The sequence below is a fragment of the Labeo rohita genome, chromosome 2, assembly GCF_022985175.1.
Source record: "Labeo rohita strain BAU-BD-2019 chromosome 2, IGBB_LRoh.1.0, whole genome shotgun sequence".
Taxonomy (NCBI): domain Eukaryota; kingdom Metazoa; phylum Chordata; class Actinopteri; order Cypriniformes; family Cyprinidae; genus Labeo; species Labeo rohita.
In genome coordinates, this window is record NC_066870.1 from 37122304 (window position 1) to 37132171 (window position 9868).

Below are 9868 nucleotides of genomic sequence, written 5' to 3' on the forward strand. Positions count from 1 at the left end.
AACTTTATTTTAAACAATTTTAAATAAATAAATAATTTTACATTTTAAATATAATTTTATTTATATTTAAATATATGCATAATTTAATGAATTTAAACGAAACACTTAACTATATACACAAATAAATTAATTTTGCACAAAATCTAAAATATTGAACTTTATTTTAATAATTATAAATAAATTTATTATTAAATAAATAAATAATTTTACATTTTATATATAATTTTAATATATAATTAAATATATACTTAATTTAGAACATTTAAATGTATAAACCAAAAATTCAGCACAAGAACTTATCTAAAATATATGTGGTTACTTTAAAAATAAATATTAATAAATAAATAAATATATGAACATACGCAAGGAGTATAATTTACATATTATATAGAATTTATTATAATAAATAATTAAGGTAAACTAATTAACTACATACAAAAAATACATTTTGCACAAAAATCTTATCTAAAATCTTAAACTTTATTTATGAATAACTTAAATTTTAATTAAAATAAATAATGTTACATTTTAAATATCATTTTTATATAAATATATTCTTAATTTAATTAAGTAAAATAAACATTGAACTATACACAGAAATAAATTTATTTTGCACAAATATTTTAATAATTAAAAATAAATGTATTATTAAATAAATAAATAATTTTACATTTTAGATATATAAATATATACTTAATTTAAGACATTTAACTATAAAGAGAAAAAATCAGCACAAAAACTAATCTAAAATATATGTGGTTACTTTATTTTAATAATTATAAATAACTTTATTATTAAATAAATAAATAATTTTACATTTTAGATATACTTTTATATATAACCAAATTTAGAATATTTAAGTATGTAAACTTAGCACAAAAATTAAAATTAATAAATTTAGCACAAAAATTAATCTACATGTAGTTACCTAAATAAATAAATAAATGTACAAACAAACAGAAACAATTATATATACCTGTATCTATAATATATAAAATAAACAAAAATACAATATAGTTTTTTTTCTTTTTCTGAATTAATGGAGTTTTCCTGGTTGCTCTTATGTAGTTTGATCTACAGTGGTGTGTTTGATTCATAATAACAGGGTTGGTTCGGCTGCTTGAGTGGAAGTGGAAAAAAAAAGGATAAAATGGAAAAAGCTGAATTTTGAGCCAAGGAAAAGTCTGAGATGAAAATGCTTGAGCAAATCTGAATTGTTTTCTGCTGTGTTCATGAGGAATGGCCACATTGTTTGCCATTGGCTTGCTTTACAACTTACGTTTTATAGATAATCATTCTGAAGAACAGAATTACTATGAATTGTCCTGGGAAAACGTTGATCTACATACTTTTGCTGTGCTTTTAAGTCTTTAGCATCCATCCACACTCTCTTTATTCTCACATAATCAACTACTGTATAATATTCCATCTGTGTTTATTTATTTATACAGGAAGTTAAATGCATCAACTCTTCATCACTGTTCAGTTTTGAGAATTACATATTTGACATTAAACACACAAGAGGATGGTATTTACCAGCTCAAGTGGAGGATGATGGTAATGTGGTCCCATGAGTCTCGGCTCAGACAGGTGAGGCTTATGATGGTCTTTCTTCTTCAGCCTGGAGAAACCTAACAGCTGCTGGGTCTTAAAATACAGTCAATAATGAAATGATAACATTTTTAAATGCCTATGCTACACAAAACACAACAACTGTGGTAATCCAGCAGCAATGAGTGACAGATCTGCTCCACTACAAAAGTCTCATGAAACATTTGATTGCTTGGTATCACAGTTTCCACAAAAATGTTAGACAACACTGATAACAATCAGAAATGTTTCTAGAGCTGCAAATCAGCATATTAGAATGATTTCTGAAAGATCACATGACACTGAAGACTGGAGTAATGATGCTGAAAATTCAGCTTTCATCACGGAAATAAATTACATTTTTAAATATATTTAAATGGAAAACAGTTCTTTTAAATTGTAAAAATATTTCACAATTTTACTGATTTTACTGTATTTTTAATCAAATAAATACAGCCTTGATGAGCAGAAGAAACCATATGTGACCCTGACTGTAAAAGACTATGTGTTGAGTCAACTTAAAATATTTTTGTTACCCGGCTGCCTTAAAATTTTAAGTTCAGTCAACTCAAAAAAAAATAATTCAACTTGAAATGTTAAGTTATACTAAGTGACAACTTAGATATTTGAGTTGATTCAACTTTAAGGCAGCTGGGCTACTTTAACAAACTCAAATATCTAAGTTGTCACTTAATACAACTTTTTTTAAATTGAGATGTATTAATCATCTGAAAGCTGAATAAATAAGCTTTCACTGTATGGTTTGTTAGAATAGGACAGTATTTGGAAAATATTTGAAAATCTGGAATCTGAGAGTGCAAGAAAATCTAAATATTGAGAAAATCGCCTTTAAAGTTGTCCAAATGAACTTCTTAGCAATGCATATTACTAATAAAAAAAAAAAAAGTTTTGATATATTTACGGTAGGAAAATTACAAAATATCTTCATGGGACATGGGACACTTAATATCCTAATGATTTTTGGCATAAAAGAAAAATCTGTAATTTTGACCCATACAATGTATTTTTGGCTATTGCTACAAATATACTCGTGCTACTTATGACTGATTTTTCATTGCTGCTGTTTTTGTTGCATGCCGTAGCCTTATGCATAAACACACAGTGCACCTCCTCAAGGTTTTTTTGATTTAAATAAACATGTTTGAGAAACTACAAAAAGGACAAATGATAGAAATACAGTGGAGAGTGAGAGAGAGAGTAAGAAAGAGTGTAGTTGCATCACTGAGAGGAAAAAGATCCTCCCACAGGAAATGCATCTACATCTCCTCATGCCCTATTATGGTAAAAACACCCAAAAAAGCATGTGGGCACCTTGGGAATAGACTGATTTGATAGTGTGAGTCAAGAGCTTAGCTGAGGTCCTGAGAATGAAGCCCAACACTGACAGCAAACACTCCACTAATGTAAACATCAGAAATGCACTTCAGTAGATACACACTCAAAGTTATATAATATAATAAATATAATATAACATAATTAGGGCTGTCAGTTTAACATGTAGTTATGAAAAAACGTGATTAAAATATTTTAATACATAACACACTGACCCCAGACCTGTAGGGGAGCGCAGGGCACAATCTAACACTTTTTGAATTTCTCAGTTTGTGTAAATCCACGTGGGGTTCAGAGTATAATTTTTTTACCCACGTTATTTTTATACTTGTCTAGTACAAATATGTAGTTTGTTACATAATTACAGTGTATACGTTTTTCTTTATTTACCTCAAAAGAAAGGAAGTGAAAAGTGACAACATGTGAGGGGCGCGTTGTAACATGACCATATGACAGCTTAAAATGTTATCTGATTGAATTAAAAAATATACACGACAAACTAAAATATTTTGTCAATAAAATAAAATGATTAACTTTTTCAAATAAAATAATGGCGTTTTTTAAAAATTAAAAAAATGTCAAATTTTTGAGGTTCACGATGAACACGCAACCATGCGTGGGACGGCCCTGATCGCAAAACACAGCTATACAGTATAGTTGAAAACAATGTGCGCAAATAGATGAAACACATTCAGAAAGTCAGAGAAACACTTCCCTCCCTCCAAACACAGCTCTCATAGAACACGAGACATATAAACGAGCCAAATTGCTTTACATTTCTTGAAATAATAATTTCTCAACATTAAACATCGATTGTCAGTCTTTATTCACCCGTTTCTTGTGGTTTCTTTTTAAAATCCATAAAAGTAAATAGTGAAAATGACATGGCTAATGTCATAGAAAAGCATAGTTTAATATTGCGGGGCAGATTGTAACGCAGTGTTACAACATTCCCCATCAGCGAGACTGGAATGTAAAACTGGTTTGTGTCTTCTGATGGTTTGCCAAGCATTAATAAACTGATAAATAACAGATTGGAGATTAAAATAATAGCAGATTTGTCTCATTTTAAATGAATACTAAAAGCTGAGATTAAAAATTTACTTCAGCCAGAAATTGTCTTTTACTATGGTAAAATAAATATTCAGCGATATCTTCAAAAGGCTTTTGAATTTTGGCACACTTTTTTCTCTGTATAGTGTTGCCATGGCATCCAGTAAACGCCGTAAATTTGGTTACGCTAGCGTGTGGAAATATTTAAACCACGCGTGTTACAACCCAGCGTTAGTTTGTGCCCCGCTCTTCCTACATCATCGAACATTTCATATAGTTGACTGTTGACAACGATGCAGGGCAACAACTCCAGAAATGTTCTAAAATCACAATAAACACTTGTTATTTTTGAAGCACACACCCAGATGTCTTGATAACATAATCTAACTGAAGGCAAAACTATGAAATTTGAGGCAATTTTCATGCTTAAATGCAGAGTAGAATGAGCAACTTTACAAAATCAGAGAGCTGAATACCTCGGGGTTGTATGTGATATAAACATAATTTTTGAATAAAAGATATGGCTTTTTCACCATATAGTAGTGTGACTGGGGAAAATATAAGTGTATACTAGAAAATTAAGCATCTTTATGTTGATTAAAATATATTAAGAAAATACTTTACGGACATGAGATGTACTCACAACACAGGCAGCAAGAGCAATATGACACAAGTGCTGATTTTGTCCCGATCACAAGCTTAAATGTGATTTTTTACAACAGTTCAGTAAATAAGAAGTTGATATTGTGTTTTTTTTAACACTGTATTGCGTGTTTTTGCTCAATTTCCCAGAGAACATATTACCTTTGAAGCCATAGCAGAATTGTTGCACGTCTCTGAGTTTAGTTTCTGAATGAATCTGTGTTTTGAATGAATCGTGTGAATCAATGATTCAAAAGGTCTGTTCATAAAGAGAGCCATTTACTTCATTCATGAATGAATCAGCTGTTTGAACGAATCGAATGAATGAATGACTCATAAAGACATATGTTGAATTACATAAAATATTTCTTTCTAAAGCTACAATTTTTAATGTCTACTTAATTCAACACAAAAATAGCTTTAAATAATCTTTTTTAAATTTTCAGTCAAACTTATTTTGTGATTAATTTAATTAATCAAAACATCATGTAATTAATTAGATTAAAAAATTTTAATCGACTGACAGCCTTAAATATAATATAATATAATATAATATAATATAATATAATTAGGACTGTCAAAAGATTAATATATGTGTGTGTACTGTGTGTAAGTATTATGTATATATAAATACGATCACATTCATGTATATATTTAAGAAATATTTACAAGTATATATATTTATTATAATTTTAATCAAATATTTTATAACATTTTGTACATAAATAACATATTTCTTTTAAATATATATATTAATTTGTGGGTATTTATATATACATAATAATTACGGACAGTAGACACACATATATTAGGCAAACTCAAACTTTTATTTTGTATGCGATTAATCGTAAATAATCATTTGACAGCCCTAAATATATAATATAATATAATATAATATAAAAAGCAATGCAAAATAATAATTATTTTACATATTAAAAACTATAATAGTGTCTTAATCGCACAAAAACAACACAGGCACATATGTTAGCTGTTACTTCTGTTCAAGTTGCTTCTGTTGCTTTCTTGACATAATTTCCATTCCGACTAAATCATCAGCTACTTCTGTAAGTTATGACCCCATCTGACAGGTGCTTAAATCTAAAATAACTTCCAATCTATTTAGTGTACATTTGACCAGCACTATACGTTAGTCGAGCTACAAGAACAGCAATATAAGTTGTTGTTGAATATGTTAAAAGCTTCCATACAGCAGCTTATTATAACTTCTACTGAAACCAGAGGAGTCCTCAGATCCTCAACATCCTTCATTCATAATCACACTTAAAGTTCAAGGGTGATTGTGTTTCTCTGTCACTGCTTCAAGGCTGAGGAGCAACTTAAGACTGTCTGTTGAATCCCGCAAGGGTAATAGCATGTTCAGAATGTGAGACGTTTATTTTGGAGTCTCAAGATCCCTGTGGCACACATTAAGAAGATGCAGTAGTATATGAAAAAAATACCTCAAATACAGGCAGAATATGTCGGACTGCTGTTCAAAAGGTTTTTTTTTTTAAAGAAATTAATATTTTTATTTAGCAGAGGTGCTTTAAATTAATCAAAATTGACAATAAAACATTTTTAATGTTACAAAAGATTTCCATTTCAAATAATTGCTGTTCTTTTGAACTTTTTATTCACCAAAGAATCTTGAAAAATAAAATGTATCACTGTTTCCATAAAAATACTGGGCAGCACAACTGTTTTCAACATTGATAATAATGTTTCTTGAGAATGTTTCTTGTTTCTGAAAGATCATGTGACACTGAAGACTGGAGTAATGATGCTAAAAAAATTCAGCTTTGATCACTGAAATAAATTACATCTTGCAATATATTCACATAGAAAACAGGTATTTTAAATTGTAATAATATTTACATTTTTTGATGTTTTTGTTGTAATTTAGATCAAATAATGCAGCAAATCAGTATATTAGAATGATTTCTGAAGGATCATGTGACACTGAAGACTGGAGTAATGATGCTGAAAATTCAGCTTTGATCACAGAAATAAATTACATTTTACAACATATTTACATAGAAAACAGCTATTTTAAATTGTAATAATATTTCACAATTTTTTATGTTTTTGCTGTAATTTAAATCAAATAAATGCAGAATATTAGAATGATTTCTGAAGGATCGTGTGACACTAAAGACTGCTAAAAAATGTTAACTTTAATCTCATTAATAAATTACATTTTACTATATATTCCAGTAGAAAAGATTTATTTTAAATTAGAATATTTTTTCACAATATTACTGTTTTTTATGTATTTTTAATCAAATAAACGTAGCTTTGGTGAGCAGAAGAGACTTCTATCAAAATCCTAAATTTTGAACAGTTGCTGGATTTTAGAATGACTGAAAAGATTTATTGATTATTTCCTCCCTTGCAAAATAATTAAAAAAATTGTTATTGGCCATAAATGTCCTAAAAATAGATAAAACTTTAGCTACCATGGTAATTTTTGAAGAGCTTCTGATAGCAGAAGAGCAAATCAGACAGAATTAGACAGCATTAAATCAGGCCGTCTTTCGAGGGTCGTTACTGAGAGAGCAGCTGAAACGAGCCAAAGAGCCATAACGAGACACATCGAGCCGTCTGAGACCTCAGGGAGGAGAGAGACAAATACTTTTGGATGAAATCTCTTGCTCTCTCATTCATCCTCCAGCTCTGTGATCCTACTTCTGCTCCAGATGATTTAGAGATCATGACCTGAAAGTGTTTTATAGTCTAGATAAACCCTTTTAAGGGGTTTTGGAGGTAGTTGTGGTCCTGCTGTAGACCGTGAGTCACTCATTGAGAACGGCACATCATGAGTTCATATTACATTAGCTGGACGTGTAGGGCATGAGATGTGATAGTGATGCTGCTAATGAGGTCTGGCAGACGTCTTCAGCCAAATACATCCCACCTCGAAGGATTTTGACATACTGCAAAAGAACTGAATGTAATTTCACAATGCCAGTATGAGACTGAGATGTTATTATAAGAAAGCTGATCTTCAATGAACCTACTCTGTTACAGGTTTAAATGAAATGTTGATTTAAAAACAGAAATACATGAACATTCTATCACTTGCTTACCAATGGATCCTCTGCAGTGAATGGGTGCCGTCAGAATGAGAGTCCAAACAGCTAATAAAAACATCATGGTAATTCACAAGCAATCCAAACCACTCCAGTGCATCAGTTAACATCTTGTGAAACCAAAAGATGCATGATTATGAGAGTCAAATTCATCATTTTAACATTTTAAGACATTGCATATGTCTTAAAATGTCCTCAATCCATAAAATTGCTTTCTTCAGTGATAAAGCCATTTGATCTGAATCAGGAGAGAAATCCGCACAGATCAAGCATCATTTACAGTCCAAAACAGCTCTAAATAAATATGTGGCTGGATTTTGATGGACTTTTTCACTGAAGGAAGCGTTATTCATTAGCGTTATGGATTATGGACTCATATTTTGGCCAGAAGCAAAGGTTTGAAGATAAAAAATATCTTAATAATGGATTTGTTTCTTACAAACACTCAGCTTTTCACTTCACAAGACATTAACTGGTGGACTGGAGTGGTTTGGATTACTTGTGGAACACTATGATGTTTTTATCAGCTGTTTGGACTCTCATTTTGACGGCACCCATTCACTGCAGAGGATCTGTTGGTGAGCAAGTGATGGAATGATACATTTCTCCAAATCAGTTTGCATGAAGAAACAAACTCATCTACGTCACGAATGGCCTGAGAGGGAGTAAATGTTCCAGATTTTATTACGGTAAGTAATAATGTTTTATTGCCTAAAACCTAAAACGGCATTTAAAAATCTTTTTCATCTGTCTAATATGATCTGCTTTTTGAATAATAATGTTTCACAGAAATAGCAGTGAAGTGGAGTTTCAGTCTGGAATGCTGCATTTGTTTATGTGAAGCAGTAAGATGAAATGTCAAAGTCATAAAACATCTCCTAGAAGACTGGAACAGGACCTGAAGGAAAACTAAACAACATTCCAGAATTCCAGCAGCTCAGTGTCACATTTCATCATATTCTACATATTATGGCATAAAAATTCTGGCTTCAAGAGCATTTTGGCCAATATTACATTAAAAACTACAGATAAGATCTGCTTATAGAGTTCATCAGTTTACTCTCTTAAAGGAACAGTTCATAGAAAACCAAACTGTCTCTGATCAACATGTACATTTAATTTTACGGAAAAGCCCAGCATTTGCCCAAACATTTCTTGTTTTGATGTTTTCATGTGTTTTATATTCAGTAATATGATAATGCAATATGCAAATATATTTTTTAAATACTTAAGTTAAATAAATCTTAGAGCTAGTGTTGTTTTAGTATCAGTTGAGATACTCTTATAGCTTTTTATTAAGATTTAGAATTTTTATTTTTATATTTCCCATTTTGATTTCAATTTTAGTTACATTTTAATAATTTTAGCTTTATTTTTGTTAGTTTTAGTTTTTTTTTTTTTTTAAGATGTCTATATACTTTCTATCTACTTTAATTTTTCGGTTTTAGTTTATTTAGGCCTATTTTAGTACATCAAGTTAAGCTAAATAAAAAAGGAATGTTGCTTTGTCATGAAACTTTTTTTTTTTTTTCTTTAGTTTACATCTATTCAACTTCAAGTAATTATTAAATAATCTTTGTTCTTTCAGACATGCTTTTTTATATATAAAACTGATTTTTAATCATTGATGAACCTGTAATGTTTGATTCAATACAATTTGATTATCACCGTATGTAACTATGAACTAACAAAATCATATATTAATTATAAATATATATGTATATATATATATATATATATATGTTAAATCTTATACCCCATTGTCATGTATACATGACTTTTTCCTAGGTCAGAGCAGAGGTCAAAAGTCAAAGTATTGATGACTCTTTTAAGGAATAATTTGACATTGATGATTGACAGCTGCCCTCTAGTGGTGAGATCTGGAACTTCAGTTAATAAGATGAAAGTATCATAAAAGAAGTGTTTTCATTTGTCAACAGAGGGCGCTGCAGTACATAAAGAAAAACAGATTATATTAATCTGAAATAGTAGTTAATTATTTGATTTATTTGGTCTTTGCTTAAAACTTGTAATGCAAACACTGATTAAATGTTTGTGAAAACTGTTTCAATGAAGATTAAACAGCCTGCTGATACAGTTTATCAAATTAATGCTGACAGTTGCATAACTGGACGAGGACA